The sequence below is a fragment of the Rattus norvegicus genome, chromosome 12 (genome assembly GCF_021556685.1).
Source record: "Rattus norvegicus strain SHRSP/BbbUtx chromosome 12, alternate assembly SHRSP_T2T, whole genome shotgun sequence".
Classification (NCBI taxonomy): domain Eukaryota; kingdom Metazoa; phylum Chordata; class Mammalia; order Rodentia; family Muridae; genus Rattus; species Rattus norvegicus.
This window is the reverse complement of record NC_141545.1, coordinates 10677809-10698716: the sequence shown is the minus strand read 5'-3', so window position 1 is coordinate 10698716 and position 20908 is coordinate 10677809. Positions and strand designations below refer to the sequence as shown.

The following is a 20908-nucleotide window of genomic DNA, read 5'->3' as shown; positions in this document are numbered from 1 at the left end:
TGTAATGTTTCTCCTCTTTTGTTGATATGAATGATGCTTTTGCTCAGTAATAAAGTCTAGGCTAGTATCTGTATTCTTTGAAAACATGGAGAACGTTGATGCAGGCCCACTATATTTTAGAATATCCATTGAAAATTCAGGTATTAGTCTAATGTAGTTAATGTTATGTGTGACTTTGTCTTTTTCATTCATAGCTTTTTGTATTTTTATTTCTATGTTCAGTTAGCCTTTGACTATTATGTGTCTACTTGATGTTTTCTATGCTTCTAGTACTTTAACACATATCTCTTTTTGATTTGGTGTGACAAATGCAAAGGATATACAAGGTTAAAGAGAGCTCAGTTTCAAAAATGATTTCCCTTTTTTCTTATATGCAGAGAAACAGAAAGGCTATATATATACCAAGCCACCAGTATATTCTGATCCAGCACCACCAAGAAAGAAATGCTTATTTGGCAAAAATCTTACAAGCATTTATGTCGACAGAAAGCTGCCTGCTCCAATACGTGTGAGTATCATTCTGGCTTTCTGTAGCACCTTTGTTCTCAGTAAGCTATTTAATCAAACTGAGGAATGTTTAGATAACCGATCTATGAGAGTAAGATCATTTTAAAACAGAAATAAGTTCCACTGTAATTTGAATAATGTAATTGAAAGAAAAAGAGAAGAAATACCATTCCCATGTTTTGCACTGACTGCATCAAAGATTCAAACCCACCAGCATGTTGGAGGAAATAATTCTATGGACGTGCCCCACTAATTACCCAACTGTAAAGTCTTGCAGCTTCTTTATGACTCCACATTTCTCTGGAATCTCCCTTAATATCATTTCCTCTGAAATTACTCAATACTTAAAAATATCTGTAGGCTTTTCCTTTAAATTATCAATGAATTAAATGAACACACTTTTTTATATATATATTAACATCATTTATCCTAGTGGACTATATTTAAGTGCCATCTAATATGGCTTAATCCATTTTAAATGAGTTATTAAACTTCTTTGGAAACATATCTTTAGTATCCAACATCTATTTTAGCACTATAGCTGTGTTAGGAATTTATGTTGTTTGTGAACAAATTTATCCTGTCAGACACATGAGCATTACTGCCAATTTCTTAGGTATTTTAGAGCAGAATTTTCTGGTAACCTTGTTTGTATTCATGTAATCAATTTAAAATGGAGTAAACCTATGCATGGTAGTCATGTTTACAGAGTAAATTATGGAAGAATGATAGAAATATGCTTGGGCTTTTAAATGTGAAAGCATCTGTAGACATAGTTGAAAATAAGAAGTCACAGAATAAGGATATAAAAGTCTCAGAAATATGGTGAAAAAATATTTCTTCAAAACACAAAAGTTAGGATTCATAATAGAGGCCAGGATGAACAGTAAGTAAGATAGTGAGTTGATCTCTGGAAGGGAAATATGCCAACATTTACTTAAGATGCCAGGCTTGAGAAAGATATTGATAGAAGGAAACACAAAGTAATAGAGGACCATTCACCAAAATGCTTTGGGGAACAGAAGTCCAACAAAGCCATGATGTGACAAATTGGGGAAAAAATGGACTAGGGAAGAAAATGTATTTGGAAGCTAAAACAGAAAAAAGTTCAATGACTACTTTATTCCTCTCAGTTATAGCTGTGCAGCCAAAACTATCCTTGCTCAGGTTCACAATAAAAGACATATTTGTGCTTCAGGTGTGGATCTCTAATACTACATCTTTATCCCACACAGGACATGTTATCCATAATTGCAGGGAAAGGACGAGAATCAGATCACATATTCGAAATTCTACCTGAAAATTCACACTGGTGCCTCAGAGAGAGGATTGACAGTGAACAACTCATTGAATGGATTAAAGAATGCGTGCTTGTAATAGCATCTGTCTTGAAGGTAAGGAAGGTTTTCACGTCACCAACATTAAGCATCCCTCTAGAGATGCATATGTGCTTTCTGTCCTTAAGATTACATGATGATGACTGTTTCCTAGAACTATGGACACGTGACCTCTTGATTAGAGGCATGGCAGGTAAAAGTCTGACAAACCCAAAGATTCATCATAAAGACACAGGTGAACAGCTTCTGTTGGAAGTTAACATCCTCATATATCAGATGGGCTTTAGTTTGGCATTACAAATATTCCCACTGATTTCACCTCTGAACATACCCTGTGAATTAATAGCTGAACAAGTTATAATGGTGGTAAAAATGTGCTTTATCAAATGCATGTATTAAATAATACTTACCAAAAATATCCTTCACAAATAACAGTTCAAATTGACAAGTCCAACACTCACCTACAATAGGCTATCAATGTTGAACATTACCCTCCTTCTTGTATATACAAAAAATCTTTTACCTTCTCAAACAAAAAATAATCCAGCACTTTCACTTTTGCCAGATATTGCCATTCTAATTCCATGTCAAATATTCAAGTATTAGCCTAACCTACTTTTAACTTGTCTAACACACTAACACTCCTAACTTGCCAGGGAGCTGCAGTGACTCTAGAGCAAATATCATTGTTTTATTTTTACTTGGGTCATGATCTGATTTCACCTTTCAGAAGTCTGTGGAGCTATGGCCCAGACATAAATAGTAAAAATAATGCTCTGGGATTAACCATGCTTACTAACATTAGGTAAAGGTACTGAATGATCCTTCCTTGGCCTTTGAGCTTGCCAAGTGTGTCTGATTCTCATTGCCAGAAACTTGAGACCTTACTGAAGTTAGCCGTGTGTATTCACAGCAATTTACAGGTACAAGGGCACCTGGGATTCTTCCATTTTTATGGCTTGCTATCCTTAGAACAACATGAAAGTTCATTGTTGTATTTCATGCAAAAGACAATTTCTGTTCTTCAAACAATCTGATGCTTACAACTAAATTTAAATAGTTGAATATTTACAAATTTTAAGAAAAAGACATGAAACTGTGAGACCTTCTCACATGGAAAATAAGTAAGCTTCACCACTATTCCTGCTGGGTCTGTAAGCAAGGTGTACGTGTATACAACAGCTTTACGCTGTGTGAGCCTAAAGTACAGATTCAACAATTATACAGTCAGGACGAGTTAATTTTGGGTGCTGTCATTTTTTGATTGTTGCCTATTCCAAGAAGAGGACTTTGGTTTTGGTTTGATTGTTTTGGTGGATTTTTTAAACCATCATCATCATCATCGTCATCGTCATCATTTTACATTTTTTTGTTTGTTCATTTTATGTCTTGTATGCTGCCCCCTACCTATTCTCCCCTCACAGAGTCTCTCTCCTTCCCTGAGCTGAATTGGGGCCCTTGGGTTATCCTCCCACCCAGGCACATGAACTCTCTTCAGGTTTAGCACATCTTCTCCCCCTAAGGCCAGGTGGGGACAGGTTTTCACAGTCAACAGCTTACAGATAGCCCCTGCTCCACATGTTGGGGGACCCACAAGGAGACTAAGCTTTACATTTGCTAGAAATTGTGCTGTAGGTCATGCTGCAGCTGCTGCAGGATTTTTAGATGTTAATTCAGCCTTTGATAGCTCCCAGTGGTGCTGCTTAGTTGATTCTGTAGCTCTTCCTGTGGAATTCCTATCTCCTCCAGGTCATGGAATCTCTCCCCCATTTCTTCCATACAAGCCCTTGATTGATCCATGAGATCCAATGATTGGCTGTGGCTCTACATAGCCTATTTCAGTCAGCTGCTGGGTGGAGCCTCTCAGAGGGCAGTTATGATAGGTTCCTGTCTGGATATTCCACATAGCATCTGGCGTTTTTCAAGGCAGAGAGAGCTTTGGGCTGGGAAGTGGAGTGCAGATCTATGATTGCAAGTCATGGTCAGGAGAGGCAATTTGAACAGACCATAGGTTTATTTCATTGCTATAGCAACTAGGACACTGCTTCATTGATTCTAGTCTTAGGGAAGAAAACACAAGATCCTGCATATAGGTTCCACATTTGAGCCAAGATTCTGGGGAGATAGAAGTTTGGGAGTCTTTTATGTAATATGCTTTCAACCAATGATTCTCAGCCATCCTAATACTGTAACACTAATATATTTCATTATGGTTTGGTGATTACTAACCATTACATCATTTTGCTGCTTTCTCACAACTAAAATTTTGCTATTGGTAAGAATTATAAAGAAAAATGGAGAGAATATCTGACATGGAAGATATATGATATGTGAACCCCTAATGGATTATGACTCCCAAGTTGAGAATCACTGGTCTAAACTGCTAATTTTAAACAAAATGCTTTTCATGTTCTTTCTAAAATGTACATTGACCATTACTTTTTTATTTTCATTTAAAAAAAGGAATTCATTGCAAACACTGAAGGAAGTTTACTTACTTCTGACTTATATGAGAATTGGCTTAGCGTCCCAGATGAAGGAACTCTGGTTGGAAAAATTAATGCCATCCAAAGGTAATGATACAGAAAGCACTTGCGGAACTGTATCAATATAGAAGCAGTGTTTTTGTAAGGTCATAGGCTTGTGTTTACAGTATTATAAGCTGGGGTGATGTCCCATGCCAAGAGGTTTCCTTAGTACAGACATGTATTGTCACTTTTTAAACATGTTCATTTCTCAAACTAGAGTGTTGACCCATGTCTGTAATCACACCTGGGTGTTTTCTTCTTTATAACGGTCACAGTTTAGAAGACAGCCTATGCAACACCTTGTGTGCAGGTCAACCTAGAGTATTGGTTTAGTTCCTGTGTGAAACAAATTAAAAGAAAGAGGTGTGTATAATACCTGTGGATTATTTTCATCCTAGTATTATTACCATGTTACTGTGAATATACCACATGCTAAATATATGTCATTGATTAGAACATGAAGCTATTACTGAATACTTCTTTCTCAAATTTAACTACCTCGAACAGTCTAGGTCAGGTATAGCTTTGACTTCTTTGAATCTTTTTTCTGTGCAATACTCCAGAGAATGATTTTGTGTGTAACAGGAGCATTGAGCTCCACTTGCTATCCAGGCGCCATGGATCTCTGTCTTGTTGTACCAAACCTTTTATAATCGCATCGTGTAGGGTCACTAGAGTGCTTTCTGCTCCTTACGTTCTAGAGTGTCACAAGAATGTTACATGGATTTATACTACATTAGATATTAAATGTGTCTCCACTCCATGGTGCTTGGGAAGATGGATTGATGTTTAATAACACTAGATGTTTTCATACACAGAACACACATGGTCTGCAACAATTCCATTCATTCTAATACCAATATCCTGACACCTTCCTCTGGCTTCTGTAGGTAGCAGTCAAATATCTATTACATAGAAATTCATTCATACTTTTAAAATGTTCCCATGTTTTATACAGTAAAATGATTCGCAGAAAATATTTTTTGTAGTACTCTACCTGTATATTATACGTCTTTTGAATTCTGGTTATACTATGAGTTGGTCTACAAAACATTTGCCCTGTTTCTTCATACTTAGTTTTGTAACTAACATTAGTTTTCAGATGGTTTAAAATAAAATTATACCTTTTCTTCGTTTAGACGTCTACTGAAGATTCCTCAGGCAAACTTTATCCTTCTAAAGCATCTCATTTGGTATTAGTAATAATAAGAGACTCATCCACGAATAATTTAGACACTAACAGGTTATCTATCCGGATAGCTCCTTATGTTTTGTGGGATCAGACTACAAAGGATGCATGGTTTGGGAGTGATGTATCAAGAAAGGTAAGGGGATCTGACTTTTGCCTTTGGGAACAAAATTCTTATTGTAATGCAGGAAGTAGGAACACTTTGGAAAGATCATTTCTGTAAAAGGAAACCCTAGGATTCCATTCTTCTGGAGTGGAGTGGAATATATATAGATCTGTTTCAGGAAGATTTGGAAAGAAAGATGATTAATGTAGTTTAAAATAAGTGAATCATTTCAGTCTTTCTTTTGTTCCTTCTTCATAGATATTGATTTTGACCAAGAGTATACTTCACATATAATGGTAGTCAAAGAAGACTAGAGTGAAGTTTAATAAAATCCTGATTACCCAGGATTTGCTTGTTTTTTTTTTCATTCCAGCCCTCTTTTTGGAGTATATAATAGTTGTGTTTCACAGTAATTAGACTATTATATTATTAAATATTCACATCAAGTGAATTAATGGTCATATAAAAGTACATTTCATATATATATGTATCTCATATGTGTGTGTGCATATTCGTGTGTGTGTGTGTGTATGTAGGTGACAAATTCGTGTATATTATTTTGTATACTTTCAATTATTTACCACTGATGTATTCAAGTGCAGTTTTAAGTTCCTTAGGTCTCAAGGACCTCCACATCAAACCAGACACACTCAAACTAATAGAAGAAAAAGTGGGGAAGCATCTTGAACACATGGGCACTGGAGAAAATTTCCTGAACAAAACAACAATGACTTATGCTCTAAGATCAAGAATTGACAAATGGGATCTCATAAAACTGCAAAGCTTCTGTAAGGCAAAGGACACTGTGGTTAGGACAAAATGACAACAACAGATTGGGAAAAGATCTTTACCAATCCTACAACAGATAGAGAGCTTATATCCAAAATATACAAAGAACTCAAGAAGTTAGACTGCAGGGAGACAAATAACCCTATTAAAAATGGGGTTCAGAGCTAAACAAAGAATTCACAGCTGAGGGATGCCGAATGGCTGAGAAACACCTAAAGAAATGTTCAACATTTTTACTCCTAAGAGAAATGCAAATCAAAACAACCCTGAGATTTCACCTCACACCAGTGAGAATGGCTAAGATCAAAAACTCAGGTGACAACAAATGCTGGCGAGGATGTGGAGAAAGAGGAACACTCCTCCATTGTTTGTGGGATTGCAGACTGGTACAACCATTCTGGAAATCAGTCTGGAGGTTCCTCAGAAAATTGGACATTGAACTACCTGAGGACCCAGCTATATCTCTCTTGGGCATATACCCAAAAGATGCCCCACATATAAAAAAGACACGTGCTCCACTATGTTCATAGCAGCCTTGTTTATAATAGCCAGAAGCTGGAAAGAACCCAGATGCCCTTTAACAGAGGAATGGATACAGATAATGTACATCTACACAATGGAATATTACTCAGCTATCAAAAACAATGACTTTATGAAATTCATAGGCAAATGGAGGGAACTGGAAAATATCATCCTGTGTGAGGTAACCCAATCACAGAAAAACACACATGGTATGCACTCATTGATAAGTGGCTATTAGCCCAAATGCTTGAATTACCCTAGATGCCTAGAACAAATGAAACTCAAGATGGATGATCAAAATGCGAATGCTTCACTCCTTCTTTAAAAGGGGAGCAAGAATATCCTTGGCAGGGAAGAGAGAGGCAAAGATTAAAACAGAGACTGAAGGAACACTCATTCATAGCCTGCCCCACATGTGGCCCATACATATACAGCCACCCAATTAGACAAGATGGATGGAGCAAAGAAGTGCAGGCCGACAGGAGCCGGATGTAGATCTCTCCTGAGAGACACAGCCAGAATACAGCAAATACATATGCGAATGCCAGCAGCAAACCACTGAACTGAGAAGGGGACTCCCATTGAAGGAATCAGAGAAAGGACTGGAAGAGCTTGAAAGGGCTCGAGACCCCATATGAACAACAATGCCAACCAACCAGAGCTTCCCAGGACTAAGCCACTACCCAAAGATTATACATGGACTGACCCTGGACTCTGACCTCATAGGTAGCAATGAATATCCTAGTAAGAGCACCAGTGGAAGGGGAAGCCCTGGGTCCTGCTAAGACTGAACCCCCAGTGAACGTGATTGTTGGGGGGAGGGTGGCAATGGGGGAGGGTGGGGAGGGGAACACCCATAAAGAAGGGGAGGGGAGGGGTTAGAGGGATGTTGGCCTGTAAACCGGGAAAGGGAATAACTATCGAAACGTAAATAAGAAATACTCAAGTTAATAAAGAAAAAAATATTTATTCACCAATTTATTTACTCTATATCCTGATTACAGTCCCTTCCTCCAAGTCCCATCTTCACGACCCCTTCTCCACTCCATTTTCCTTCATCTTAGTAGTGTAGAACTTCCACGAACACCAACTCACTCTCATACATCAGTTCACAACAGGAATAAGTGCATCTCCTCCCACTGAAGCTAGACAAAGCAGCCCAGCTAAAAGAAAGCAATCAAGTGGTAGACAACAGAGTCAGAGCTAGACCGCACACTAATACTTAGGGTACATACCTAAGATCAAGCTGCACATCTGCTACATATATGTAGGGGGCCTAGATCCTGCTGCTGGAGCATATCAAGGGGGAGGTCCTGCAGATTCAAAGCTGAAGGATCACAATGATTTAAAGGCTACAGCAAGATACCAAGATATAGAAGGAGAGGCATGTCTGGGAGGCTCCGGTATTGATGGTGTAGCAAAATCCAGAGGGCTTGAAGCAGGCCAGTGACTTATTTCAATGTACATTTGCAAGTAAACTTTTTTGGACAAAAGGTATAATTTGTGACATAGTATAGCACACCACATCTCACAGACTACATTTTTTAAAAGGATTTTAATTTTTTGTTTGATTTTTAATTTAACTTTAAAACTTTATTTAATTTTAATTTTTGAAGTTTTGCGAGGGGGGATTGTTATCAAGAGATAGTTGGAAGGATTGAAAAATAAAATGAGAGTTACTTGTGAGCATGATGATAAATTTAAAGAGATTCAAAAACAGACATATATTTTGAAAAGGATAAAAGGCAACAAAAAAGTAGAAAATGAAAGAAAGCAGGGTACATTTTAACTAGTAGTTTCCAGGGATTAAGTCCACAGGAAGGACGAATTAGTGATGTCACACACATGAATAGTATTCTCACCCAGGACTCAACTTGGCTTGGACTAGAAACCTACCTTTTATAGGTAATTTCTTATTACCAAGCTCCTGGAAACCTAAAATCCAAGCCTGAATCAAAGTGCATGTCCAAATGAAGCAACAAAATTCATTTTTCACTCTTAATAACTATTAATGATTCTTCTCTTATGGGCAGTTCTTTTTTTTTATTAACTTGAGTATTTCTTATTTACATTTCGAGTGTTATTCCCTTTCCCGGTTTACAGGCCAACATCCCTCTAACCCCTCCCCTCCCCTTCTTTATGGGTGTTCCCCTCCCCACCCTCCCCCATTGCCACCCTCCCCCCAACAATCACGTTCACTGGGGGTTCAGTCTTAGCAGGACCCAGGGCTTCCCCTTCCACTGGTGATCTTACTAGGATATTCATTGCTACCTATGAGGTCAGAGTCCAGGGTCAGTCCATGTATAGTCTTTAGGTAGTGGCTTAGTCCCTGGAAGCTCTGGTTGCTTGGCATTGTTGTTCATAAGGGGTCTCGAGCCCCTTCAAGCTTTCCAGTTCTTTCTCTGATTCCTTCAACGGGGGTCCTGTTCTCAGTTCAGTGGTTTGCTGCTGGCATTCGCATATGTATTTGCTGTATTCTGGCTGTGTCTCTCAGGAGGGCAGTTCTTTTCTAATATATTCTTTTGTATGGTCAAGCATGAAAACAAACAAGCAAAACTATTCTGCAATCTGCATATAAAATATGAATATCTTGTGCAGGACTGCTCAAACATAAACTTAGCTGCATGCTGGTAAGAAATATGTGATGAGTAGAGTTGACTTAACCTAAGCCATCATCTCAGAAGAAAAGTAACTTATCAGTGTTGCTCGATTTAGGAAGTGTTATAATTTTCTATGATTGCTATGACAAAACACTGATAAAAAGCAACTTATGGAAGACAGGTTGCACTCCATGATATACTTGGAGTTACCAGTTAACTCCTGAGAAATATCAGGGCCTAAACTGAAGCAGGGCAGGAACCTGGATTCAAGAACTGAAGTACAAGCTGAGTAGGAGTTCTGCCTCTTGCCTTGTACCTCATACCTTTCATTTTCTGACTAATAGCTCAAGGGTGGCACCATCCTGGAGATCTGGGCCCTACAAATTCCAAGGTTAATCAGGACAATATCCCTTAGACTTCTCTATACATTAGGTCAATCTGATGGAGGCATTTTCCCCATTAAACTCCCTTTTCTCACCAACTTCTTTTCTCAGGCATATTTGTTTTGCCTTAATAAACATCAGGATCTAAAACACTAAACAAAGATTGCACATGGGGGAACCTGTGGCTCCAGCTGAATATGTAGCAGAGGATGGCCTTATTTGGCGTCACTAGGTGGGCAGCTGCTTAGTCCTAAGGATGCTTGATGACCCAGGGTTAGGGAATGCTAGGGTGTTGCGGCCAGAGTGTATAGGTGAGGGAGGGAGCACTGTAATAGCGGCAGGGGGAGGAGATACAGGGTTTGTGGAGGTGAACTATGAAGGGGGATAACGTTTGAAATATAAATAAATAAAATAATCAATAAAAAAGAAAACAATATGACCAGGGAAACTCATTCAAGTAATGGTTCTTTGGGACTTAGAAATGCTGATAGAGTATAGCACTTCAATGTCATGACAGAGGAGCATGTCTGCAGAAAGGGAAAAAAAAAAAACAAACAGCAAGCTGAAACCTGATGTCTCTTGTCTTGGGAAGCAAAAATGTAGCAGAGAAAGTACATTGAAAATGGGCACCTGTATTTTATAATTCCAAATTATAGGCAATGGTATACTTCTATCAGGAGGGCCAAGGGACTTAAGCCACCAGAAAGTCGTCACAAAGAGGGTATTGCCATGCCTGGAACTAGAATGGCATCCCGTTCAAAACTTCCCAACAGAAACCCCCAACCTCCTACCCCCTAAAAATGTCAATGAACAACAGTCATTAATTAGATTAACTCACAGTGTTTTGCAGCACATCAGGTTTGAAATGTTGCTTTGGTTTAGTAGTTCTTCTATTCTTTGCAGTATGCCTTAAATTTTGACAAGTTTTGGTAAAATGCAGAGAACTTAGAGTCTCCATTTCAGAAACTTCATATCATGCATTCCTGTCTGTGGCAACTGTTATTTTCCTCATAGTTTTGGGTTTCATTTTTAAATTTCAATTTTGTAAACCATGTGAAATGACAATCTTGCCTTGTGTTGTTACAGATGTCCATTATACAAATCATGATCGACAACTATCATCAAATATTTGGAAATGATAATATATTTTATAAATGTATTGACAGAAGATCTGAGGATTTAAAGACTTGTGAAGATTCAATAAAATCTTCTGGCAAATCACCTATTATGAAAGAATTCCTAGCTGGCCACAACAAGAAAACATGCGATAATGGTGAAAAATTAAAAATTTCATCCATTGCTCTGCAGGAGGAAGGTCCTACAGGTGAGCCAAGATTTATTTAGTCATCAAATGAATGGAAGGATGACATCATTCACTTATTTCATAAATTTGTAAATATGAGATCAGTTTTGGGCACAAAATGATATTAGAGTATGGGAAAACTTTTTAACCAACACTTTAATTAAATTATACTTAAATTTATGCATATGTATATACAAACCAATATATATGTATATATAATTTATATGTATACACACAAACAGACACACACACACACACAAATACTTAGGTACTATATATACCACATGTAAGTATGACAGACTCTTTATTCAGCCTCTGTAAGAATCCCACAATATTGCCGTTCTTCCTATGGTCTTTAAGTCATAGAGGATTCATGCATGTGAAATTATTATTTTTGATAAGATCATTTAGAAACGATGTTTTAATTTATACATCCATTAGAGATTCTGCCTGTTTAAGTCCTGTACCACTGTCAACATGCTTTTTGATTTTAATGCAAAAATAATAATGTTTGTTTAATTTCCTATGAGAGACAATCTTGCCAAATGCTTAGCGTTGGCATAAATATTAAATTGCACAGGATCCACTACAAAACCTACATGAAGAAAGATAAAGAGGCTAAAACGCACCTGATTAATATGGTAGTACCACTCAAATTCCTATACATTGATAACGCAAGTAATTATTTGTATAGAGTTAAGAAAATATACCGAAATATTACTCTTATCTGAAGTGAAGTGAATCTATCATCTGAGAATGTTTGTCTAACAATGACATTTTATGGTTCATTTAACAGGACAGAACAGAACAACTACCACATATAAGTGGTAGAAGATGACTGAAGACATTATAAGGTCATTCTATTTTAATGTTCCCTTCTACCTTCCACTTAATCATAGCAGAACAATTATTACAACATCCTGCTTCAGCATTCATATGCTATCATAATAAATGTTATAATAAATAAAAGTGTTATTGCTTACACTCCAATGTGCCTTGATCATGATTCTCCATAGTCTGGAAAGTGACATTTTTCTGTCTCTGCCTCTACAGCCCAGTTATACTACTTGCTTTCCCACCTCAGTTTCTAAAGTGCAGCCAAAACTAATGACATTAAATAATCCCTCAGAATTGTGCCCAGGATTCTGTGCCATACAAAGTTCTAAATAAAATTCCATTACCAATCAAACGTAATCATCACACATGATGAAGTTAGAGATGGATCACGGTTGTTAGATTATACAAAATGACCTGAAAAGATCAGTTCTTAAGCAACTGAGATACAGGCTTTGTGACATGAATTTGAGTCATCGTAACATACTTTAGAACACAAACAAAACTGAGTATTGTTGCACAAGCATCTCTAGACCAGAAGCTTCTACCTGGATGGAGGTGGGACTTGGAGACAGTAGTTAACAGAAGCTTATTGGCCAGATATTCCTGACATGTTGTTCAGCAATGATCAAAAGAGACCTTTTGCCAAAAAAAAAAAAAAAAGAAAGAAAGAAACTGAGAAAGACCAATACTGGATGCTCTTTTCAAATGTAAATAAACATGCTTTACACACACGCGCGCACTCATACACACATATATTCATCCTTATACGATATATTTCTTTACTTACATTTCAAAGGTTATTCCTCCTCTTGGTTTCCTGTCCATAAGCCCCCATTTCCTCCCCTTCCCCCCACACAGGTATTCCACCTATGCATTATTAAAAATTGAATTATAGCACTATAGGCTGACTTTTCTCCCTTCAGTCACTGCAATCTCAAACTCATCAATATTGTTTTATATATGTGTTTATTTATGTATATTTGTATCCTAAAAATATGGATACAACTTGAGTCTATTTTCTTGTGTTTATGATTTAGTTTCCATGCTGTACAGTGTGTATTAGACAATCCATATGCAGGTCGTTTCTGTAAAAATTAACCTTCTGACGGTCATCTTTAGATGCCTATAACTTTTGACACATAAATTTTTTCCACTGTTTTACTAGTGCATTGATATTGCTAACATTGTGTTTTTGCACCCATTTTTCTCACAGGAAATTTGAAAACAGACTTTCAAGTATGGTGGCTCTTAAAGTCGTTGTAATCCCTCTTCTACAATGTTCCCTGAGCTATAGAGATTTTTGCTATAATGTACATGTACTCACAGGTGCTGGGTTTTACACAAAGCACTTTGTGTCCAGTTTTTCTTTTCTGTAATGGTCTCCATTTTCTATACAAAGAGACTTCTTTCATGAGGGATGATGGCCCTACTTATTGGTAGATATAATACTAATATTTAGAATCCTGTAAGAAGTGTGGCTAATTCAGTAAATTAATGTGATAAATTTTAAGGTTTATGACATCACTAGTTCCATAAATCTGACTAGATTTCTTGCACCAGCCATGATTTCATTCATTTCGAGAAAAATTCTTCCAGTTGTTAAAGTATTTCATGTGACTTTTTCCAATATATAGATGCTTTAGGTAGCACTTGGATTTCTGTCAAAGTTGGCGCCAGACAAGCTTGTAGCAAGCCTACTTTTCAGGATATAGACACAGCAAGCGTTTCCCATACAGAACCTCACATTCTTGGCGAATTCTCTTTGCTCCCAGTGGGAAAAGCTTGTAGGAAGTTTACTTTCAAGGTAAACACACAGCTAGTGTTTCCCAAAGGGAATTGCTGTTACTTGGTGAATAAGCTTAGTTCTAAGTGGGACTAGATCGTATTAAGCATACTTTTCAAGATATAGACAAAATATGTGTTTCCCGGACAGAATTGCACTTTCTTGGTGAATTCTCATTGTTCCTACTGGACACGCTTTTAACAAGCATACTTTTCAAGATATAGACACAGCAAGCATGTCCCATATAGAATCGCACATTCTTGGCAAATTCTCTTCATTCCAAGTGGGACGCACATGTACCAAGCTTATGTTTCAAGATAAACACACAAGTGTTTCCTGAAGGGAATTGCAGTTACTTAGTGAATAAGGTTAGTTCTAATTTGGACTAGCTTGTAATAAGCATACTTTTCAAGATTTAGACACAACATGCGTTTCCCAGAGAGAATTGCACTTTCTTGCTGAATTCTCATTGTTTCACGTGGGAAAAGCTTGTAACAAGCTTACTTTTCAAGATATAGACACAGCAAAGCGTTTCGCTTACAGAATCGCACATTCTTCGTGAATTCTTTTCGTTCCAAGCGGGACAAGTTTGTAGCAAGCCTACTTTTGAAGATATAGACACAGAAAGCGTTTCCCATATACAGAACCACACATTGTTGGCGAATTCTCTTCACTCCAAATGGAAAAAACTGAGAAAGTTTACTTTCAAGATAAACGCATACCTAGTGTTTTCCAAAGTGAATTGCTGTTACTTGGCGAATAAGCTTAGTTTTAAGTGGGACTAGACGGTAAAAAGCATACTTTTCTATATAGACAAAACATGCGTTTCCCAGACTGATTCACACATTCTTGGCGAATTGTGTTCATACCAAGTGGGAAAAGCTTGTAGGAAGTTTACTTTGAAGATAAACACACAGCTAGTGTTTCGCAAAGTGAATTGCTGTTACTTGGCGAATAAGTTAGTTTTAATTGGGAATAGACGGTAAAAAGCATACTTTTCTACATAGACAAAACATGCTTTTCCCAGACTGAATGGCACATTCTTGGCGAATTCTGTTCATTCCAAGCGGGAAAAGCTTGTAGGAAGTTTAATTTGAAGATAAACACACAGCTAGTATTTCACAAAGTGAATTGCAGTTACTTGGTGAATAAGCTTAGTTTTAAGTGGGAATAGACTGGAAAAATTCATAGGCAAATGGAGGGAACTGGAAAATATCATCCTGTGTATGAGGTAACCCAATCACAGAGCTCTTGAGCTCCTGAGCTGAGAACAGAACCCAGGCCCTTGTGTTTGCTAGGCAAGCGCTCTACCGCTGAGCTAAATCCCCAAACCCTCTCCTTCTCCTTCTTCTCCTTCTTAACCTCTTTCTCCTCCTCCTCCTCCTCCTCCTCCTCCTCCTCCTCCTCCTCCTCCTCCTCCTCCTCCTCCTCCTCCTCCTTCTCTTTCTCCTCCTTCCTCTCGTCCCTCTCCTACTCCTCCTTCAATCAAGATTATAATGTATACAGTTATGTGGTGCCAGTGATTTAGGTTAAGGCTAAATCTTGCTATGAATCCTTGCTGGCCTCGAATCTGTGGTCCTTCTGCCTCAGTCCCTGAAGGTCTGACATTACAGGTGTGTACCACTACACTGGGGTGTTAGGAATTCTTTCCATAGTCATAACTTGACATCTGTCCTTGAGAAATCGCTCTCACTAAAGTCCCATAAAACCGTATCAAAGTTTAGATACCTAAATATAGAAAATCCTTTGCCTTGTAGGTACGAAAACTATGACTTTCAAGACTTTAAGGTCTGAGTCGTCAACTTAGAAATATTCACATATACAGGAAAGTGTTCGAATCTGACCCGGTGCAAAGAAAACATAGCTCCCTAGGATGTCTAAATTCCCTAGGTGTTCCTGGAAAGTCCAAAGCTTATATAATTAGTGAATCACTCCTCTGCTATGTACACAGGGATTAAGTGTTACATGAACTTGTTTCTAAATAGCTTCCAGGATGAGAGAATCCTTAATATCTAAGAAATCACACTCGGGCTTGGTAGTCAGAGAGCTATGCCAGTCAATCTTCAGGGATGGGCTTAGACATTAATGCCCATCTATGAAAACAAAATGAATTTTGCTTCTCATATCTGAAGTTATGTGTAGTGAAGAAGGACTGAAAAGAACATAGAGAGGAGAATGAGAAACCTTTGGGAAGCTAGAAATTAATTCTGTGAACATCGTGTCATTTCCGTTTCTCTTCTGACATTTTATTAAAGGAATTTAAACCTATTTATTGACACAGCGAGAATACGGCAGACACATAGGTGAATGCCAGCAACAAACCTGTGAACTGAGAACGGGACCCCGGTAAAAGGAATCAGAGAAAGGACTGAAAGAGCTTGAAGGGACTTGAGACCCCATATGAACAACAATGCCAACCAACCAGAGCTTCCAGGGACTAAACCACAGCAGGACTTAATGGCCAACATCAGCTCTAACCATGATTCTACTTGCACACTAAACAGATTCCATGAATCATAACCTTTTAGTACAGATTTTAACTTCCTACAAAGGAATGGTTCAACCAGAGGAACCTTTACACAGAACAGCTGACTCGGACCTGCCTCTGTAGATCAGCTGGCCTCTTAAATCACAGCTCCACCTGCCTCTAGAGTTCTGGCATTAAAGGTGCGCACCACCACACTCGGCCAAGCCTTGTTGTTAAATCAAGCTACTACTTTGTTCAATTCCGTTTTCTGAAGGTGGAGTTAGTATGAAAATAAACTACTGTATTTACTTGATAATACATCAATTCTGATGGGGTTGGTTTTAAATATCCATACATTACAGACTCTGATAATCCAAAAGGTTATGGTTTCAGGAAAATGTTCAGGGTGATGGCCTCTCATCAACCTGTGTTTTCACGTTCAGCTCTTTTGAGTATTAAAAACAAGCTAAAACAGACAGGTTATGTAAGTGTTTTATGCATACACTGCATACAAACACACACACACACACACACACACACACACACACACACACACACACACACACAAGCCAGAATGGTCCTTCTGTGTCCCAGTTAAAGATAAGTTCTGACTTGAGTCATGACTGTAAAATCTCCCCAGCGTTTAAGAAAAGCTGTTCTTCAAGCCGAGGAAATACAACATGGTGTCAAGTACTCTACTGTTACAGGAAGCAACTACAGAGAGCTCTCACTCGCTCAAAGGAGTCAGTGCCTTTTGACGCAGAACGAAAACCAAAAATCTCCCAACTACTGCCAATACTTTCAAAACTAGCATATCAGACTTGATTTTCATCAGGATGCTATTTGTTCCACACTAGTAATTCAAAACCCAAGATCCAGATAATATATATATATATATATATATATATATATATATAATATGTGCATTTATATATGCAAACAATTATTGTACTTCATTTCCGTACAAGAATGCCAAGTCAGCCACTCCTCATAGAAGGCGATGACAATCTGAGGCCACTTCATATTCGCCTCCTTTGCTTGTCAGCAGCATCTCTCTTCTTCGATTTGCTCTCATCGGATTCACTATCAGATAAAGATTTCCTTTTTGGACCATCGTTTTCTTTACCAGCTTTTCGAGAATGAAGAAGTGCTTCAATTAATTCTGGACAATCTAAATTTTCTCCTGGTACCCAAGTATTATCGGCATCTGAAAACCCCTTCCACTTCACGAAATAGTTCACTACACAATGGTTCGGTACTTTTTCTACCACAAATTCTTCAGGCTCAGCCTCTTCAACTCTTTTACTCTTTCCATTCTGTTTTTTTTTTCCCATTTTTTTGCAATGTAGTTTTATTGGAGGCCATTTTTAAAATTTAATCGGAGACTTAGAGCGCGCTCAGATGCTCAGGGCCGCGGATTCTGCAGAGTCTCCCGACTGTGTGCTTCAGCTCAGCCACATCCTAGAGGAGGGGTTCCTCTGACATTTTTAAAGTCTATTTTTAGGGTTGGGGATTTAACTCAGTCGTAGAGCACATGCCTAGCAAGCACAAGGCCCTGGGTTCGATCCTTAGCTCTGGGGAAGGAAAAAAAGAAGACAAAATAAAAGTTGTAAAGGCGGGCTGGAAGGATGGCTTAGTGGTTAAGAGCACTGACTGCTCTTCCAGAGGTTCTGAGTTCAAATTCCAGCAATCACATGGTGTCTCACAGTCATCTGTAGTGAGATCTGATGCCCTCTTCTGGTGTGTCTGAAGACAGCTACAGTGTACTTATATATAAGAAATACATCTTTTTAAAAAAGTTGTAAATTCTACTTCTGTTTCTTTGTTTGGTTTGGTTTGCGATGGGTTTTTTAAGGTTGCTTCATTGTTTTGGTTTCAGTGGGCTCCTGAGCTCCGGAGCTCCGGAGCTCCTGAGCTCCTGATTTTGATTGCCTGCCAAGAGCTCTACCACTGAGTTAAATCCCCAACCCCCAAAAGCCTACAGCACCCGGTATCCCAGGTGGTCTCCCATCCACGTACTAAGCATGCCCGACCCTGCTTAGCTTCCGAGATCAGACGAGATCGGGCGTGTTCCGGGTGGTATGGCTGTAGGCTCTTCTGACATTTTTTTAAGGAATATAAAACTATTCATTGACACAGCCAGAATACGGCAGATACATAGGTGAATGCCAGCAACAAACCAGTGAACTGAGCGCAGGACCCCAGTTGAAGAAATCAGAGAAAGGACTAAAAGAGCTTGAAGGGACTTGAGACCCCATATGAACAACAACACCAACCAACCCGAGCTTCCAGGGACTAAACCACAGCAGGACTTAATGGCCAACATCAGCTCTAACCATGATTCTACTTCCACATCAAACAGATTCCATGAATCATAACCTTTTAGTACAGATTTTAACTTCCTACAAAGGAATGGTTCAACCAGAGGAACCTTTACACAGAACAGCTGACTCGGACCTGCCTCTGTAGATCAGCTGGCCTCTTAAATCACAGCTCCACCTGCCTCTAGAGTTCTGGCATTAAAGGTGCACACCACCACACTAGGCCAAGTCTTGTTGTTAAATCAAGCTACTACTTTGTTTAATTCCGTTTTCTGAAGGTGGAGTTGGTATGAAAATAAACTACTGTATTTATTTGATAATACATCAATTCTGATGGGCTTGCTTTTAAACTATCCAATACATTACACACTCTGCTTTATCCGAAAGGTTATGGTTTCAGGAAAATGTTCAGGCTGATGGCCTCTCATCAACCTGTGTTTTCACGTTCAGCTCTTTTGAGTATTAAAAGCAAGCTAAAACAGACAGGTTATGTAAGTGTTTTATGCATACACTGCATACAAACAAACGCGCACACACACACACACACACACACACACACACACACACAAACCAGAATGGTCCTTCTGTGTCCCAGTTAAAAATAAGTTCTGACTTGAGTCATGACTGTAAAATCTCCCCAGTGTTTAAGAAAAGCTGTTCTTCAAGCCGAGGAAATACAACATGGTGTCAAGTACTCTACTGTTACAGGAAGCAACTACAGAGAGCTCTCACTCGCTCAAAGGAGTCAGTGCCTTTTGACGCAGAACGAAAACCAAAAATCTCCCAACTACTGCCAATGCTTTCAAAACTAGCATATCAGACGTGATTTTCATCAGGATGCTCTTTGATCCACACTAGTAATTCAAAACCCAAGATCCAGATCATTCATATATATATAATATATATATATATATTATATATACATATATATAATATTGTGTATTTATATATGCAAACAATTATTGTACTTCATTTCGGTACAAGAATGCCAAATCAGCCACTCCTCATAGAAGGCGATGAAAATCCGAGGCCACTTCATATTCGCCTCCTTTGCTTGTCAGCAGCATCTCTCTTCTTCGATTTGCTCTCATCGGATTCACTATCAGATAAAGATTTCCTTTTTGGACAATCGTTTTCTTTACCAGCTTTTCGAGAATGAAGAAGTGCTTCAATTAATTCTGGACAATCTAAATTTTCTCCTGGTACCCAAGTATTATCGGCATCTGTAAACCCCTTCCACTTCACGAAATAGTTCACTACACAATGGTTCAGTACTTCTTCTACCACAAATTCTTCAGGCTCAGCCTCTTCAACTCTTTTACTCTTTCCATTCTGTTTTTTTTTCCCATTTTTTGCAATGTAGTTTTATTGGAGGCCATTTTTAAAATTTTATCGGAGACTTGAAGGGCGCTCAGATGCTCAGGGCCGCGGATTCTGCAGAGTCTCCCGCCTGTGTGCTTCAGCTCAGCCACATCCTAGAGGAGGGGTTCCTCTGACATTTTAAAAGTCTATTTAAGGGTTGGGGATTTAACTCAGTCGTAGGGCACATGCCTAGCAAGCACAAGGCCCTGGGTTCGATCCTTAGCTCTGGGGAAGGAAAAAAAAAGACAAAATAAAAGTTGTAAAGTCGGGCTGGAAGGATGGCTTAGTGGTTAAGAGCACTGACTGCTCTTCCAGAGGTTCTGAGTTCAAATCCCAGCAACGACATGGTGTCTCACAGCCATCTGTAGTGAGATCTGATGCCCTCTTCTGGTGTGTCTGAAGACAGCTACAGTGTACTTATATATAAGAAATACATCTTTTTAAAAAAAAGTTGTAAAGTCTATTTCTGTTTGTTGGTTTGGTTTGGTTTGGTTAGGGATGGGTTTTTTAAGGTTGCTTTGTTGTTTTGGTTTCTGTTGGTTTGTTACGCACATGGTCTCACTGTGTATCCCTGCTGTCCTGAAATCACTGGCTCCTGAGCTCCTGAGCTCCTGAGCTCCTGAGCTCCTGAGCTCCTGAGCTCCTGAGCTCCTGAGCTCCTGAGCTCCTGAGCTCCTGAGCTCCTGATTTTGATTGCCTGCCAAGAGCTCTACCACTGAGTTAAATCCCCAACCCCCAAAAGCCTACAGCACCCGGTATCCCAGGTGGTCTCCCATCCACGTACTAAGCATGCCCGACCCTGCTTAGCTTCCGAGATCAGACGAGATCGGGCGCGTTCAGGGTGGTATGGCTGTAGGCTCTTCTGACATTTTTT

At 38.8% G+C, this 20908-nt stretch overlaps 3 pseudogenes; all 3 read right to left on the bottom strand.

Annotated features, from left to right (window-relative positions):
- Positions 1-17278: 17278 nt before the first annotated feature.
- LOC148002150 (chromobox protein homolog 3 pseudogene) lies at positions 17279-17685 on the bottom strand (annotated as a pseudogene).
- Positions 17686-18326: 641 nt separating this feature from the next.
- On the bottom strand, positions 18327-18444 carry LOC120096064 (5S ribosomal RNA; annotated as a pseudogene).
- Positions 18445-20774: 2330 nt separating this feature from the next.
- LOC148002149 (5S ribosomal RNA) lies at positions 20775-20892 on the bottom strand (annotated as a pseudogene).
- Between the last annotated feature and the right edge of the window lie 16 nt (positions 20893-20908).